Source organism: Lolium rigidum, chromosome 1 (genome assembly GCF_022539505.1).
Source record: "Lolium rigidum isolate FL_2022 chromosome 1, APGP_CSIRO_Lrig_0.1, whole genome shotgun sequence".
NCBI classification, from domain to species: Eukaryota; Viridiplantae; Streptophyta; class Magnoliopsida; order Poales; family Poaceae; genus Lolium; species Lolium rigidum.
The window spans coordinates 327,738,124-327,754,157 of record NC_061508.1 but is presented as its reverse complement, the minus strand read 5'-3'; positions in this window follow the sequence as shown (position 1 = coordinate 327,754,157).

The following is a 16,034-nucleotide window of genomic DNA, read 5'->3' as shown; positions in this document are numbered from 1 at the left end:
CTGCAACTCTCGTGTACTTCTTTTGAGGCCAACGCCCAGAACAAGACCGACTATTCAGAATCCCACCTTATTCAATAAATGTTTCATCTATATTCGCAATATTCTGATTGCATCATTAGTTCTTACTTGTTCTCGATTTCAGGTAGGAATTAAGACCCTCGCTGGTCAAGCTGATCGTGCATCCGCAAGATCAGTAACTCCCGGAGATTGTCCTAGCGATTGCATTGGCGCACGAGCTTTGCACGTGTAGTCGGATCGTCAAGCACGAACTCCACCAACAAATCGAATTACACTCGTCTCATCAAAAAATCGGCCTCCTTTGCCCTATCAGCCATGCTAGTGGTATGTGGTCTTCCGAGGAAGGAATCCATGTATCTACAACTCATAGAGAATCTGCCAAGAGCAAGTCAATGACTACTCCAACAACAACTACAAAGGGTATGAACCATTGGAAGTGGCACAAGTAGAGTACCATAGCTTCTTGGATGATATCAACATGGCTATTTAGGCCATGGAACAACCGTTATCATTAGGACAAGGAGCATCGGAGCCAATGGGTGTTCTTGCACATGCCTTTAGCACAAGCATCACCGAAGGTACGTGAGAGTAGGGTCACTTAGAAAAGGGGGCTTCCATACTACCCCATTAGTCTCCAAACATTTTGAACCACGACTAATGGGGTCTTTAGTCCCAGTTCGGCAGGGGAACCGGGACTAAAGCTCTGGGCCCAACGGCCTGGGTCGACAGCTGGTGTACGGGCAGACCTTTAGTCCTGGTTGGCCTGGACAACCTCGACTAAAGGTTCTCAGGCCTGACCCGATAACCTTTAGTCGCGGTTGGCCAGGCCAACCGCGACTAAAGGCCCACCACTATAAATACTACTGCAACACACTTGGCTTGTGTGTGAGCTCTTGGTGTTTCACTTCTATTCACAAGGGGTGGTGGGTTTGGCTTTTCTCCTCTTATGCACAATAGGTGTTCGATGAAATGCCCGAGAGCATGATGCCACTTGTGTTCACATAAAACAAATATGAAGTGTCCGAGCCACACTTAAGCTTTCTCATTTATTTTTCCTCCTCGATCGCGGTTAGCAACTTGAACCTTTCATATGTCATTGATAAATATGCATGTGTAGTTCATAGTTTAATTTCTATTATTTATAGCTAGTTAGTTTAAAAAATGCATGATGGTTAATTATATAATTTATATAATAATAATGCAGATGAATCGGCAATGGATGTACGGTAACCGACTCTCGGGCGAGTTCATTATGGGTTTGAGTGATTTCTTCGCAGTGGCTAATGCGAACAAGTAGGGGGTTTTGTTATCTCTCCATGTGCTGCCTGTAAGAACCAGAAGGGTTACTCTTCCTCAAGAACCGTTCACGTCCACCTGCTTCGGCACGGTTTCATGCCAAGCTATAATTGTTGGACCAAGCATGGAGAAAGAGGGGTTAGAATGGAAGAAAATGAAGAAGGGGATGATGAAAACTATCCTGATCATTTCGGTGATACTTTCATGGAGGATGCTGAAGAAGGAGGGGAAGCAGAAGGGGAAGGTGAAGGGGAAGGTGAAGAAGAGCACGTGATGAGCCCGCTGATGATCTTGGTAGGACCATTGCTGATGCACGGAGAGGCTGCAAAACTGAAAAGGAGAGGGAGAATTTGGATCACATGTTAGAGGACTACAAAAAGTCGCTGTACCCAGGATGCAATAATGGTCTGAAAAAGCTGGGCTGCACACTGGATTTTATGAAATGGAAGGCACGGGAAGGTCTATCTGACTCAGGATTTGTAAATTTGCTGAAAATGATGAAAAATATGTTTCCAAAGAATAACGAGTTGCCCGCCAGTACGTACGAAGCAAAGAAGGTTGTCTACCCTCTAGGTTTAGATGTTCAGAAGATACATGCATGCATTAACGACTGCATTCTCTACCGCGGTGAATACGAGAATTTGAATGAATGCCCGGTATGCACTGCATTGCGTTATAAGATGAAAAGAGATGACCCTGGTGACGATGTTGAGGGCGAGAACCCAGGAAGAGGGTTCCCGCCAAGGTGATGTGGTATGTTCCTATAATACCATGGTTGAAACGTCTGTTCAGGAACAAAGAGCATGCCAGGTTGTTACGATGGCACAAAGAGGACCGTAAGTCGGACGGGGAGTTGAGACACCTCGCTGATGGAACGCAATGGAGAAAGATCGATAGAGAGTTCAAACATTTTCAGGTGATGCAAGGAACTTAAGATTTGGTCTAAGTACATATGGCATAAATCCTTTTGGTGAGCAGAGCTCCAGCCATAGCACCTGGCCCGTGACTCTATGTATCTACAACCTTCCTCCTTGGTTGTGCATGAAGCGGAAGTTCATTATGATGCCAGTGCTCATCCAACGTCCGAAGCAACCCGGCAACGACATCGATGTTTTCCTAAGGTCATTAGTTGATGAACTTTTACAATTGTGGGGCAAACCTGGTGTACGTGTGTGGGACGATTAGTTGTGGGGCAAACCTAGTGTACATGGGGCCATCAGTTGATGAACTTTTTTAATTAGTTTTATTTTTCTGAATATTTTGATATATTATTCGTATTTTTCTAATTTTGAAATAAATTATTTTTTATTTTTCTGAATATTTTGATAAATTATTTGTATTTTTCTGATTTTGAAATGAATTAGTTCTTGAAAAAAGGCTTGAGACCAACCGCGACTAAAGCCCTCTCCGCGCGGGAACGAAAAGCCCAGCGAAAAAGGCGGGTTGAAAATATAAATAACGCGCGCGGTTTCTCTGGTTCGACACTTCTTCTCCCTCGAAGACGACGCAGACGCCCCCGATCGTCTCAGACACCGTCAGGCTGCCCGCTGCCATTGCCACCGTCGCCTCATACGCCGTTGTCGTCGCCGTTGCCTCGTACGCCGCGCCTCTCGCCGCGCGCGGCTCGCCCCTGTCGTACGTCGCCCTCGCCGCTCGCCCGCCGATCGACGATGGCGCCGCCAAATCTTGCCGGCCACCTACATGTACGTCCTCGCTGCGCCCCGACCTTTCCTCGCCGCATTCCGGCGCCGCTGACGCCGCCCTGTCCAGCCGCGCGCGCACGAGCGACAGAGAGAACCAGAGAGAGAGCGCTCGGCCCGGCCTCTCTCTCTGTTAGAACTATTTTTTAACTAAAAAATTCGAGAATTTAATCAACTTATAATTTTTTTTATCTTGTGACAAATAATTTGATTGATGGTTTGGTGATTCTTTTTTTTGCAACAAGTAATAATTAAATAGAAAGTATAAATATAACATCAATTCTAGACATTATAGAAAGAAGTATATTACAACTTAAAAAAATAGGTCTATATTACAACTTATAAAAATAGTTCTATATTTTAATTAATGAAGACTCTCTCTTTCGCTCGCAGCAGAGTCTCCCCCGGGCCCTCGCAGCCCTCGCCGCAGCAGTTGTCGGCGCCTCCCCGCCCTCGTCGTAGAGCCGCCCGCTCGCAGAGCGCTGCCGCCCCAGTCGTCCTCTCTCTTTCGCTCGCAGCATAGCAGGTAATACGTGCCCTCCTCACCGCCCTGTCGTCGCCGCCCTCTCTGTATACGTGCTCCTTTACTTAATTAGTTTTTACTACATGTCTTCAGGAGTGACATATGGCGGACGATAGAGACCCTATTTTGGAAAACTATGATCCGGAAGCTGAAGCACATATAAACGCCATCATAAACGGTGATATTCCTTATGTCCCGGAAGAAGATGAAGAAAGCGATGTCTCTTCTTATCTAAACTTTGACGGTGAAGGTGAAGGTCAAGGTGATGAAGAAGGCATGGACATTGTTGAAACATTTGCCGGAGGGCAAACGACAAACGATGATCTCGAATTGCAAGCAACCACCTCCGGCGAGGTATATATATACATTGAGCCTCTGGTGATACAAATTTACTGATTTAAATAAATTTGTATTAACGCGACTCTCTTTATTTTTTTAGCCTCTGGATCGTCGAGAAAATCGAGTACAAAGCCGCGTGGCAAAACCCAAACGATGGAACCTGGAGAAACATTGACCATCGATGTTGTCGATGAACAAGGCAGGCCGTTGGAGCCAAAAAGCACTATACAATTTTTTGGACCAATGCGGAGTGGTTGCTAGAGACAACATCTCGATCACCCTCCAGGAATGGAATGAGCCAAAGAAGGCAAGTGTTGGTTTTTCTTTTGTCGACAAGAGAATGAAAAAGGATTGTTGGAGAAAACTTATGGAACATTTCATTCTACCTTCGGAATACAACAAACACGAAGAAGAGGGTAACGAAATTCCTGGTGGACGTGAGAGGAGAAGGCTAGTCAAATAGTTCGCTCTTAACAAGATGGGCGAAGCATTCCAGAACTTCAAGAAAAATTTAGCCCGGGACTATGTCTCGCAGAAGAAGACTCCGGATTTTGAAGGACGGTATGATAGACTGAAAGATGTGTGGCCCGAATTTGTGAAGCAGAAGGAATCGGAGCATGCCAAGGCCATATCGGAAAAAATAAGGAAAATGCGGCTAAGAAAGAGTACAATCACATTATGGGGCTAGGAGGATACCGCACTTCAGAGACTAAGTGGGAGAAGATGGAGAACAGCCTGAGGGAGCGAGGAATCCCTCTAGGTACAGAGGGATGGGACCCAAGGGCCAAAAGCTGGTGGTACGGGCATGGGGGATCGCTAGACCCGGAGACAGGGAGGTGTGTTCACCGGAAGAAAGTGTTTACTCCCACCGCCGCCCTTATTGACGCAATGGCCCAACCTCAAGCGGGGAAGATCAAGGTCAACAGAGAGAACGACGCGCTGACAATAGCCCTCGGGAGTCCTGAACACCCAGGACGTGTACGAGGCCAAGGCGCCATTCCGTGGAAAGTAGGGATTCCCGAGGACAATGACCCGTACAGTTACAAAAGCCGTAAGAGAAAGACGGACCGGGATGCAGATCGTCTGGGGAGGATGGAAATGGAACAATTTGAGGTGAAGCAGATGGTGCGTGAAGCACTATCAAAAGACAGAGCGGAAGGGCCGCATGGAGATCATGCAGTGGATGTCGAAAGCCAGTAGCGGAGAAGCAGTGTGGCTTCCACGGAGGCCCCGGCTGGTGCTAATGCACCCTTCGCCCCGGCTGGTGCTAATGCACCGACGATCGATGGTGCACCGGAGCCTCGGTACCCCGTGGACGATGTACATGACATTATGAAAGAATGTGAGCTGCATTATCCAATGGGGAACATTTCCTTGAAGGTGGCGCTCGGCACCGCTTTACCTTGTAAACCTGGAACACTCCACCACAACAAACCCTTTGCAGATGGCTATGCTCGTGTCATGGTGGATGACATAGTCCAAGGGTGTGAGGACCTGGAGATTGACTATGCTACACCTGAAGGGGATCTGAGACTTCGAGATGTCAAGCGCCAAATCGTTTTATGGAAAAAGAAGTACATCAAGTTTCCAGGCGAGGCGCCAAGGCCACCGACCCCGAGGAATCACCCAACAAGTCCACCCCCCTCCGGTGGTGGTGGTCCACCTACACCTCCTTCACGTCGGCCGATGCCGCCCCCCAATCCACCTCCCATGGGTAAGCAGATGCCGCCCCCAGTCCACCTCCGGTGGGTACGCCGCCACCCAGTCCACCTTCGATGAAGAAGCAGAAGCAGGGGTTACGGCGGACAGCAATGGAACCCCCCTCCTGGACTATTAACCCGGAGCCTTATGTACCTAAGACCACAAGGGTACCAATGCCATCACTGAAGCCTCTCCTCCCGAGACCTTGGGAACTTAGTGTCGAGGAAACCGACGTGGACGCGGCTACTCACCATGAGAAATGGAAGGCGGAAGTCAAGTCAAAAAAAATATCCTGAGCCCAAGCCGGTATATAATGAGAAGCAAAAGAAGTGGGCTAAGGATTTTTTGACGACACCGTCCCAAATTCAGCAGAATATGTCAGACGACTATGGACGTGAATTTCATAGGCAAAAATCATTACTGGAAAAAGCCTTGGCGGAGAACAAAGCAGCATGTAAAAAATGCGGGAAACAAGTTTCCCAGCTCGGGGAACAGACAAAACAATCGACCCCCCTGCTCAAAGTGGAAGCCGGTTCTTCCGTTACGATGTCCTTCATAGCCGATATGGATAAGGACATGGAACTATTGGACCCCGCTGTCCTAGCAGCTGCTAGCGCACAGGAAATGACTGTAACGGCGGCCAAAGAAAGAGCGTCCGAGTTTGGTATGACTCTTCGTGCATTGTTAGGCCTTGAGGATGCGCCAATATGTGAGGTAGCATTTACATATAAGCCGAATGGGCCTCTCATCAAGTCTGCACAGGAAGCGAGTCTACCAACACAAATGCGACAGCTGCTACTCTGGTACAAGGATTTCATAAAAAATAAGACCGGCAAAAGAATATATTTATGCGGAAGTTAGAGAGGAGCATCACTTTAAACATTACTATGTACAAGTTCATATGAGTGAATTTTTCCAGTTGTTCAATCTGCGCGAGCTCGACAAATCTCTCCTGAGTTGCTACGTTCTGTAAGTGTGATTTATTTCTATAATTAAATCTCTACCTCATCTCGTTCATTGCCTGCACTATATTGTCCTAACTATATTAATTCTTATCTACGCTATTATGCAGAATGAAGCTTGGAGAATGCAAAAGAAGGAACATCCATGATGTTAGGTTCACTAGCCCACATATTATTAAGGGTTTTCTATTCTCGTGCCCTCAGGTGCTTAGTTGTACTCAGTTCCCCGGCCCCTTAATTCTTCCTCAGTTTTTCCTAAGCCTTTGTGTGAAACCCGCAAGAAGGAGCTCGGACGGAAGGAATCCCGTTTAGTTGAACGTTCCGTGCTGACGTGTGGGGTCGCGTCGTTTGTGCGGCCGCGTCGTGTGGGGCTGGTAGGAAGGGACCGCGTGGGACAGGACGAGACCGTGTTTGGTTGTACATGAGAGCTGGGTTTTGTCTCTCTCGGCCCAAATTGGCATTTTTAAGAGCACATTTTCCCCTCTTTCTCTCTCTGTCTTTTTCACCAAATTAGTATCAAATCTAGAGAAGCTTCTATTTCTGTCTTTCTTCAATTATTTATGCCTTTTGGCCCTCGTTTTTTGCCCAATATGGCAGCAAATCTAGTAGCAAATCTAGAAGCTAGTATATGATAAATTCACAGTAGCATAATCAGAAAACTAAGTATAATACATAAACTGCATATAGCAGCCAATAACGTTGTTATTGTTCATAACAAACTAAGCTGAAAAAACTACAAGACGCACGCGATGTATGGCCAACATGAAGATTAGGATACCCCAGGATGAATGAATTTGTTCTTCATTCCTCATATATTTCTTCGTCGCTCCATTCGTGCATCATCCCAAGGAAATATTCATTGAACTCCTTCCATCTGCAGTGTGCAGCCAATACATCCTCCAAACGGTATGGCCTTTGTTCATTTCTCAGACCGTAGTTTCCTATTCTATCCACACGTAGTGGCCACTCATCCCACTTGATGTCTACGCACGCTTCTATTCCTGTAGACAGTGTTGGGCCTCCAAGAGAAGAGGTTTGTAGAACAGCAGCAAGTTTCCCTTAAGTTGATCACCCAAGGTTTATCGAACTCAGGGAGGAAGAGGTCAAAGATATCCCTCTCAAGCAACTCTGCAATCACGATACAAGAAGTCTCTTTTGTCCCCAACACACCTAATACACTTGTCAGATGTATAGGTGCACTAGTTCGGCGAAGAGATAGTGAAATACAAGTGGTATGAATGAATATGAGTAGTAGTAACGGCGCCAGAAAAGTGCTTGGTTGGCGTGCAGTAAGTAAAGATGCAGCAGAAACGATGTAATAAGCGATGATTGCCATATTTGGAAACAAGGCCTAGGGATCATACTTTCACTAGTGGACACTCTCAACATTGATCACATAATAAAACCACTCTACACTCTCTTGTTGGATGATGAACACCATTAATTGTGTAGGGCTACAAGAGCACCTCAATGCCGGAGTTAACAAGCTCCACAACATTCGATATTCATATTTAAATAACCTTAGAGTGCATGATAGACCAACGCAATTATACCGAGTACTAACATCGCATGCACACTGTCACCATCATACTATGAAAGGAGAAATAGATCACATCAATACCATCATAGTAATAGTTAACTTCATAATCTACAAGAGATCACAATCATAAACTACGCCAAGTACTACATGATGCACACACTCGTCACCGTTACATCATGGAGGAGGAATAGAGTACTTTAATAACATCACTAGAGTAGCACATAGATTAATAGTGATACAAAGCTCATCATATGAATCTCAATCATGTAAGGCAGCTCATGAGATCATTGTATTGAAGTACATAGGAGAGAGATTAACCACATAGCTACCGGTACAGCCTTAGCCTCGATGGAGAACTACTCCCTCCTCATCATGGGAGACAGCAGCGGTGATGAAGATGGCGGTGGTGTCGATGGAGATGCCTTCCGGGGGCACTTCCCCGTCCCGGCGGCGTGCCGGAACAGAGACTCCTGTCCCCCAGATCTTGGCTTCGCGATGGCGGCGGCTCTGGAAGGTTTCTCGTACCGTGGCTTATTCGTTTAGGGTTTTCGCGACGGAGACTTTATATAGGCGGAAGGGCAGCCTCGGAAGGGCCCTAGGGGGCCCACACACTAGGGGGGTGCGTCCCCCCTTGGCCGCGCCGCCACCACGTGTGGGGCCTCCAGGGCTCCCCTCTGGTCCCACTCTGGCTCTCTGGAAGCTTCTGGGAAAAATAAGGTTCTGGGCGTTGATTTCGTCCAATTCCGATAATATTTCCTTACCAGGATTTACGAAACCAAGAACGACGGAAAACGAGGAACGGCACTGCGGCATCTCGTCAATAGGTTAGTTCCGGAAACGCATAAATTCATCATAAAGTGTAAACAAAACATGTAGGTATTGTCATAAAACAAGCATGGAACATAAGAAATTATAGATACGTTGGAGACGTATCGGCATCCCCAAGCTTAGTTCCTACTCATCCTCGAGTAGGTAAACGATAACAAAGATAATTTCGAAGTGACATGCTATCATAATCTTGATCAATACTATTGTAAGCATATGTAATGAATGCAGCGATTCGAAGCAATGGTAAAGACAATGAGTAAACAAGCTGAATCATATAGCAAAGACTTTTCATGAATAGTACTTTCAAGACAAGCATCAATAAGTCATGCATAAGAGTTAAGTCATAAAGCAATAAATTCTTAGTAAAGGCATTGAAGCAACACAAAGGAAGATATAAGTTTCAGCAGTTGCTTTCAACTTGTAACATGTATATCTCATGGATAATTGTCAACACAAAGTAATATAACAAGTGCAATAGGTAGACATGTAAGAATCAATGCACACAGTTGACACAAGTGTTTGCTTCTAGGATAGAAAGAAATGGGTAAACTGACTCAACATAAAAGTAGAAGAATGGCCCTTCGCAGAGGGAAGCATGGATAAAATCATGTGCTAGAGCTTTTCAAGTTTTTAAATCATAAAGAGAGCATAAAAGTAAAGTTTTGAGGGGTGTTTGTTGTTGTCAACGAATGGTAGTGGGCACTCTAACCCCCTTGCCAGGCAGACTTTCAAAGAGCGGCTCCCATGAAGGACGTTATCTCTACCACCAAGGTAGATCATCCCTCTTCTCTTTTGTTTACACATGTACTTTAGTGTAGTTCATTTTTATTTTTGGGTGACACTCCTTCCAACCTTTTCTTTCACAAGACATGGCTAACCGAATCCTCGGGTGCCTTCCAACAATCACATACCATGAAGGAGTGTATATTTATTTTAGTTTTATTTAGAGATGACACTCCTCCCAACCTTTCCTTTCTCAAGCCATGGCTAACCGAATCCTCGGGTGCCTTCCAACATTTCACATACCATGGAGGAGTGTCTATTTGCAAAATTAAGTTGCTTACTGACGAATCAGAGCAAAACATGTGAAGAGAATTATTAATGAAAGTTAATAAATTGGGGCCGGGAACCCCGTTGCCGACTCTTTTTGCAAAATTATTGGATAAGCGGATGAAGCCACTAGTCCATTGGTGAGAGCTGCCCAACAAGATTGAAAGATAAAACACCACATACTTCCTCATGAGCTATAAAACATTGACACAAATAAGAGATAATAAATTTTGAATTGTTTAAAGGTAGCACATTGATGTCTACGCCCCCTCCTTTTCCTGTAGACAGTGTTGGGCCTCCAAGAGGAGAGGTTTGTAGAACAGCAGCAAGTTTTCCCTTAAGTGGATCACCCAAGGTTTATCGAACTCAGGGAGGAAGAGGTCAAAGATATCCCTCTCATGCAACCACTGCAACCACAAAGCAAGAAGTCTCTTGTGTCCCCAACACACCTAATAGGTGTACTAGTTCGACGAAGAGATAGTGAAATACAGGTGGTATGAATAAGTATGAGCAGTAGCAACGGTGCCGAGAAAATAGCTTGCTGGCGTGTAGTTGATGGTGGTAGTATTGCAGCGATAGTAACGCGATAAAACGAGTAAACAAGCAGCGATAGCGATATTTAGGAACAAGGCCTAGGGATTACACTTTCACTAGTGGACACTCTCAACATTGATCACATAACGAGAATAGATAAATGCATACTCTACACTCTTGTTGGATGATGAACACATTGCGTAGGATTACACGAACCCTCAATGCTGGAGTTAACAAGCTCCACAATTCAATGTTCATATTTAAATAACCTTAGAGTGCATGAAAGATCAATTCGACTAAACCAAGTACTAACATAGCATGCACACTTTGTCACCTTCATGCTTATGTAGGAGGAATAGTACACATCAATACTATCATAGCAATAGTTAACTTCATAATCTACAAGAGATCATAATCATAGCATAAACCAAGTACTAACACGGATGCACACACTGTCACCATTACACCGTGTAGGAGGAATAAAACTACTTTAATAACATTGCTAGAGTAGCACATAGATAAATTATGATACAAAATACATTGCAATCATAAAGAGATATAAATAAGCACCTCACTATGCCATTCATAACAGTGAATAAGTATTCTGTGAAATATAGCCTAAGAGACCCACACGGTGCACACACTGTCACCTTTACACACGTGGGACAAGGAGTCTCCGTAGATCACATAAGTAAAATTCACTTGACTAGCGTAATGACATCTAGTTTACAAGCATCATCATATGAATCTCAATCATGTAAGGCAGCTCATGAGATTATTGTATTGAAGTACATAGGAGAGAGATGAACCACATAGCTACCGGTACAGCCCCGAGCCTCGATGGAGAACTACTCCCTCCTCATGGGAGACAACGGCGTTGATGAAGATGGCGGTGGTGATCGATGGAGAAGCCTTCGGGGGCACTTCCCCGTTCCGGCGGCGTGCGGAACGAGAGACTCCTGTCCCCGGATCTTGGCTTCGCGATGGCGGCGGCTCTGGAAGGTTTCCGTTGGTTTCGTCGAACTTCTCGGGGTTTTCGCGACGGAGGCTTTAAATAGGCGGAAGGGCAAGGTCGGTGGACTTACGGGGGCCCACACTATAGGGGCGCGGGCCCCCTTGGTCGCGCCGGCCTAGGGTTTGGTGGCCCGTGCCCCCTCTCCGGCGGTTCTCGTGTGTTACGGATGCTTCGGGCAAAATAGGAACACTGGGCGTTGATTTCGTCCGATTCGAGAATATTTCGTTACTAGGATTTCGAAACCAAAAACAGCGGAAAACGAGAGCGGCACTTCGGCATCTTGTTAATAAGTTAGTTCCGAGAAAATGCACGAATATGACATAAAGTGTGCATAAAACATGTAGATAACATCAATAATGTGGCATGGAACATAAGAAACTATCGATACGTCGGAGGCGTATCAGCATCCCCAAGCTTAGTTACTGCTCGTCCCGAGCAGGTAAAGCGATAACACAGATAATTTACGGAGTGACATGCCATCATAACCTTGATCATACTATTTGTAAAGCATATGTAATGAATGCAGCGATCAAAACAATGTATATGACATGAGTAAACAAGTGAATCATATAGCAAAGACTTTTCATGAATAGTACTTCAAGACAAGCATCAATAAGTCTTGCATAAGAGTTAACTCATAAAACAATAATTCAAAGTAAAGGCATTGAAGCAACACAAAGGAAGATGAAGTTTCAGCGGTTGCTTTCAACTTATAACATGTATATCTCATGGATAGTTGTCAATGCAAAGCAATATAACAAATGCAATAAGCAAATATGTAAGAATCAATGCACAGTTCACACAAGTGTTTGCTTCTTGGGGTGGAGAGAAATAGGTGAACTGACTCAACATAAAAGTAAAAAGAATGGTCCTTCAAAGAGGAAAGCATCGATTGCTATATTTGTGCTAGAGCTTTTATTTTGAAAACATGAAACAATTTTGTCAACGGTAGTAATAAAGCATATGAGTTATGTAAATTATATCTTACAAGTTGCAAGCCTCATGCATAGTATACTAATAGTGCCCGCACCTTGTCCTAATTAGCTTGGACTACCGGATCATCGCAATGCACATGTTTTAACCAAGTGTCACAAAGGGGTACCTCTATGCCGCCTGTACAAAGGTCTAAGGAGAAAGCTCGCATTGGATTTCTCGCTATTGATTATTCTCAACTTAGACATCCATACCGGGACAACATAGACAACGAGATAATGGACTCCTCTTTTATGCATAAGCATGTAACAACAATTAATAATTTTCTCATATGAGATTGAGGATATATGTCCAAAACTGAAACTTCTACCATGGATCATGGCTTTAGTTAGCGGCCCAATGTTCTTCTCTAACAATATGCATGCTCCAACCATTAAGGTGGTAGATCGCTCTTACTTCAGACAAGACGAACATGCATAGCAACTCACATGAAATTCAACAAAGAGTAGTTGATGGCGTCCCCAGAAACATGGTTATCGCACAACAAGCAACTTAATAAGAGATAAAGTGCATAAGTACATATTCAATACCACAATAGTTTTTAAGCTATTTGTCCCATGAGCTATATATTGTAAAGGTGAAGAATGGAAATTTAAAGGTAGCACTCAAGCAATTTACTTTGGAATGGCGGAGAAATACCATGTAGTAGGTAGGTATGGTGGACACAAATGGCATAGTGGTTGGCTCAAGTATTTTGGATGCATGAGAAGTATTCCCTCTCGATACAAGGTTTAGGCTAGCAAGGCTTATTTGAAACAAACACAAGGATGAACCGGTGCAGCAAAACTCACATAAAAGACATATTATAAACATTATAAGACTCTACACCGTCTTCCTTGTTGTTCAAACTCAATACTAGAAATTATCTAGACCTTAGAGAGACCAAATATGCAAACCAAATTTAGCATGCTCTATGTATTTCTTCATTAATGGGTGCAAAGCATATGATGCAAGAGCTTAAACATGAGCACAACAATTGCCAAGTATCACATTACCCAAGACATTATAGCAATTACTACATGTATCATTTTCCAATTCCAACCATATAACAATTTAACGAAGAGGAAACTTCTCCATGAATATTATGAGCTAAGAACACATGTGTTCATACGAACCAGCGGAGCGTGTCTCTCTCCCACACAAGCATGATGTAATCCAATTTATTCAAACACAAACAAAAACAAAAGCACACGAGACGCTCCAAGTAAAGCACATAAGATGTGACCGAATAAAAATATAGTTTCGGGGAGGAACACGATAATGTTGTCGATGAAGAAGGGGATGCCTTGGGCATCCCCAAGCTTATATGCTTGAGTCTTCTTGAAATATGCAGGGATGAACCACCGGGGCATCCCCAAGCTTAGACTCTTCACTCTTCTTGATCATAGTATATCATCCTCCTCTCTTGACCCTTGAAAACTTCCTCCACACCAAACTCGAAACAAACTCATTAGAGGGTTAGTGCATAATAAAAAACTCACATGTTCAGAGGTGACACAATCATTCTTAACACTTCGGACATTGCCCAAAGCTACTTGGAAGGTAATGGAACAAAGAAATCCACCCAACACAGCGAAAGAAGCAATGCGAAATAAAAGGCGAGAATCTGTCAAAACAGAACAGTCCGTAAAGACGAATTTTAAAATGGCACCAGACTTGCTCAGATAAAAATGCTCAAATTGAATGAAAGTTGCGTACATATCTGAGGATCACTCACGTAAATTGGCATAATTTTCTGAGTTACCTACAGAGAATTAGGCCCAGATTCGTGACGACAAGAAAACAGTTTCTGTGCAGTAATCCAAATCTAGTATTGACTTTACTATCAAAGACTTTACTTGGCACAACAAAACACAAAACTAAGATAAGGAGAGGTTGCTACAGTAGTAAAAAACTTCCAAGACACAAATATAAAATAAAGTACTGTAGCAAAATAAACACATGGGTTATCTCCCAAGAAGTTCTTTCTTTATAGCCATTAAGATGGGCTCGGCGGTTTTAATGATGCACTCGCAAGAAATAGTATGTGAAGCAAAAGAGAGCATCAAGAGGCAAATTCAAAACACATTTAAGTCTAACATGCTTCCTATGCATAAGGAATCTTGTAAATAAACAAGTTCATGAATAGCAAAGTAACAAGCATAGGAAGATAGAACAAGTGTAGCTTCAAAAATTTCAGCACATAGAGAGGTGTTTTAGTAACATGAAAATTTCTACAACCATATTTTCCTCTCTCATAATAACTTTCAGTAGTATCATGAGCAAACTCAACAATATAACTATCACATAAAGCATTCTTATCATGAGTCTCATGCATAAAATTATTACTACTCCCAACATAAGCATAATCAATTTTATTAGTTGTAGTGGGAGCAAATTCAACAAAGTAGCTATCATATATAGGAGGTATATTGTAATCATAATCAAATTTATCCTCCATAACAGGTGGTACCAAAAGACTACTATCATTATAATCATCATAAATAGGAGGTAAAGTATCATCAAAGTAAATTTTCTCCTCAATGCTTGCGGGACTAAAAAGATCATGCTCATCAAAACCAGCTTCCCCAAGCTTAGAATTTTCCATATCATTAGCAACAATGGTGTTCAAAGTATTCATGCTAACATGTTCCATGGGTTTTTTAATTTTCGCATCAAACAATCCATGTTTTAAATCAGGAAATAGAATAAGAAGATCATTCTTCTCCATTATGCCAAACTAGTGTAAACAAGAAACAAAAAGATGCAATTGCAGGATCTAAAGGAAATAGCTTTGAGTACTTACGGTGCCGGAAAATAGCTTAGTAGCCAAGATCCGGAGTGTGAGTACCTTTTACCTTTCCTCCCCGGCAACGGCGCCAGAAAATAGCTTGATGTCTACGCCCCTCCTTTTCCTGTAGACAGTGTTGGGCCTCCAAGAGCAGAGGTTTGTAGAACGGCGGCAAGTTTTCCCTTAAGTGGATCACCCAAGGTTTATCGAACTCGGGGAGGAAGAGGTCAAAGATATCCCTCTCATGCAACCACTGCAACCACAAAGCAAGAAGTCTCTTGTGTCCCCAACACACCTAATAGGTGTACTAGTTCGGCGAAGAGATAGTGAAATACGGGTGGTATGAATAAGTATGAGCAGTACCAACGGTGCCGGAAAAGTAGCTTGCTCGGCGTGTAGTTGATGGTGGTAGTATTGCAGCGAGTAGTAACGCGATAAAACGGTAAACAAGCGAGCGATAGCGATATTTAGGAACAAGGCCTAGGGATTACACTTTCACTAGTGGACACTCTCAACATTGATCACATAACGAGAATAGATAAATGCATACTCTACACTCTTGTTGGATGATGAACACATTGCGTAGGATTACACGAACCCTCAATGCCGGAGTTAACAAGCTCCACAATTCAATGTTCATATTTAAATAACCTTAGAGTGCATGAAAGATCAATTCGACTAAACCAAGTACTAACATAGCATGCACACTTGTCACCTTCATGCTTATGTAGGAGGAATAGATACACATCAATACTATCATAGCAA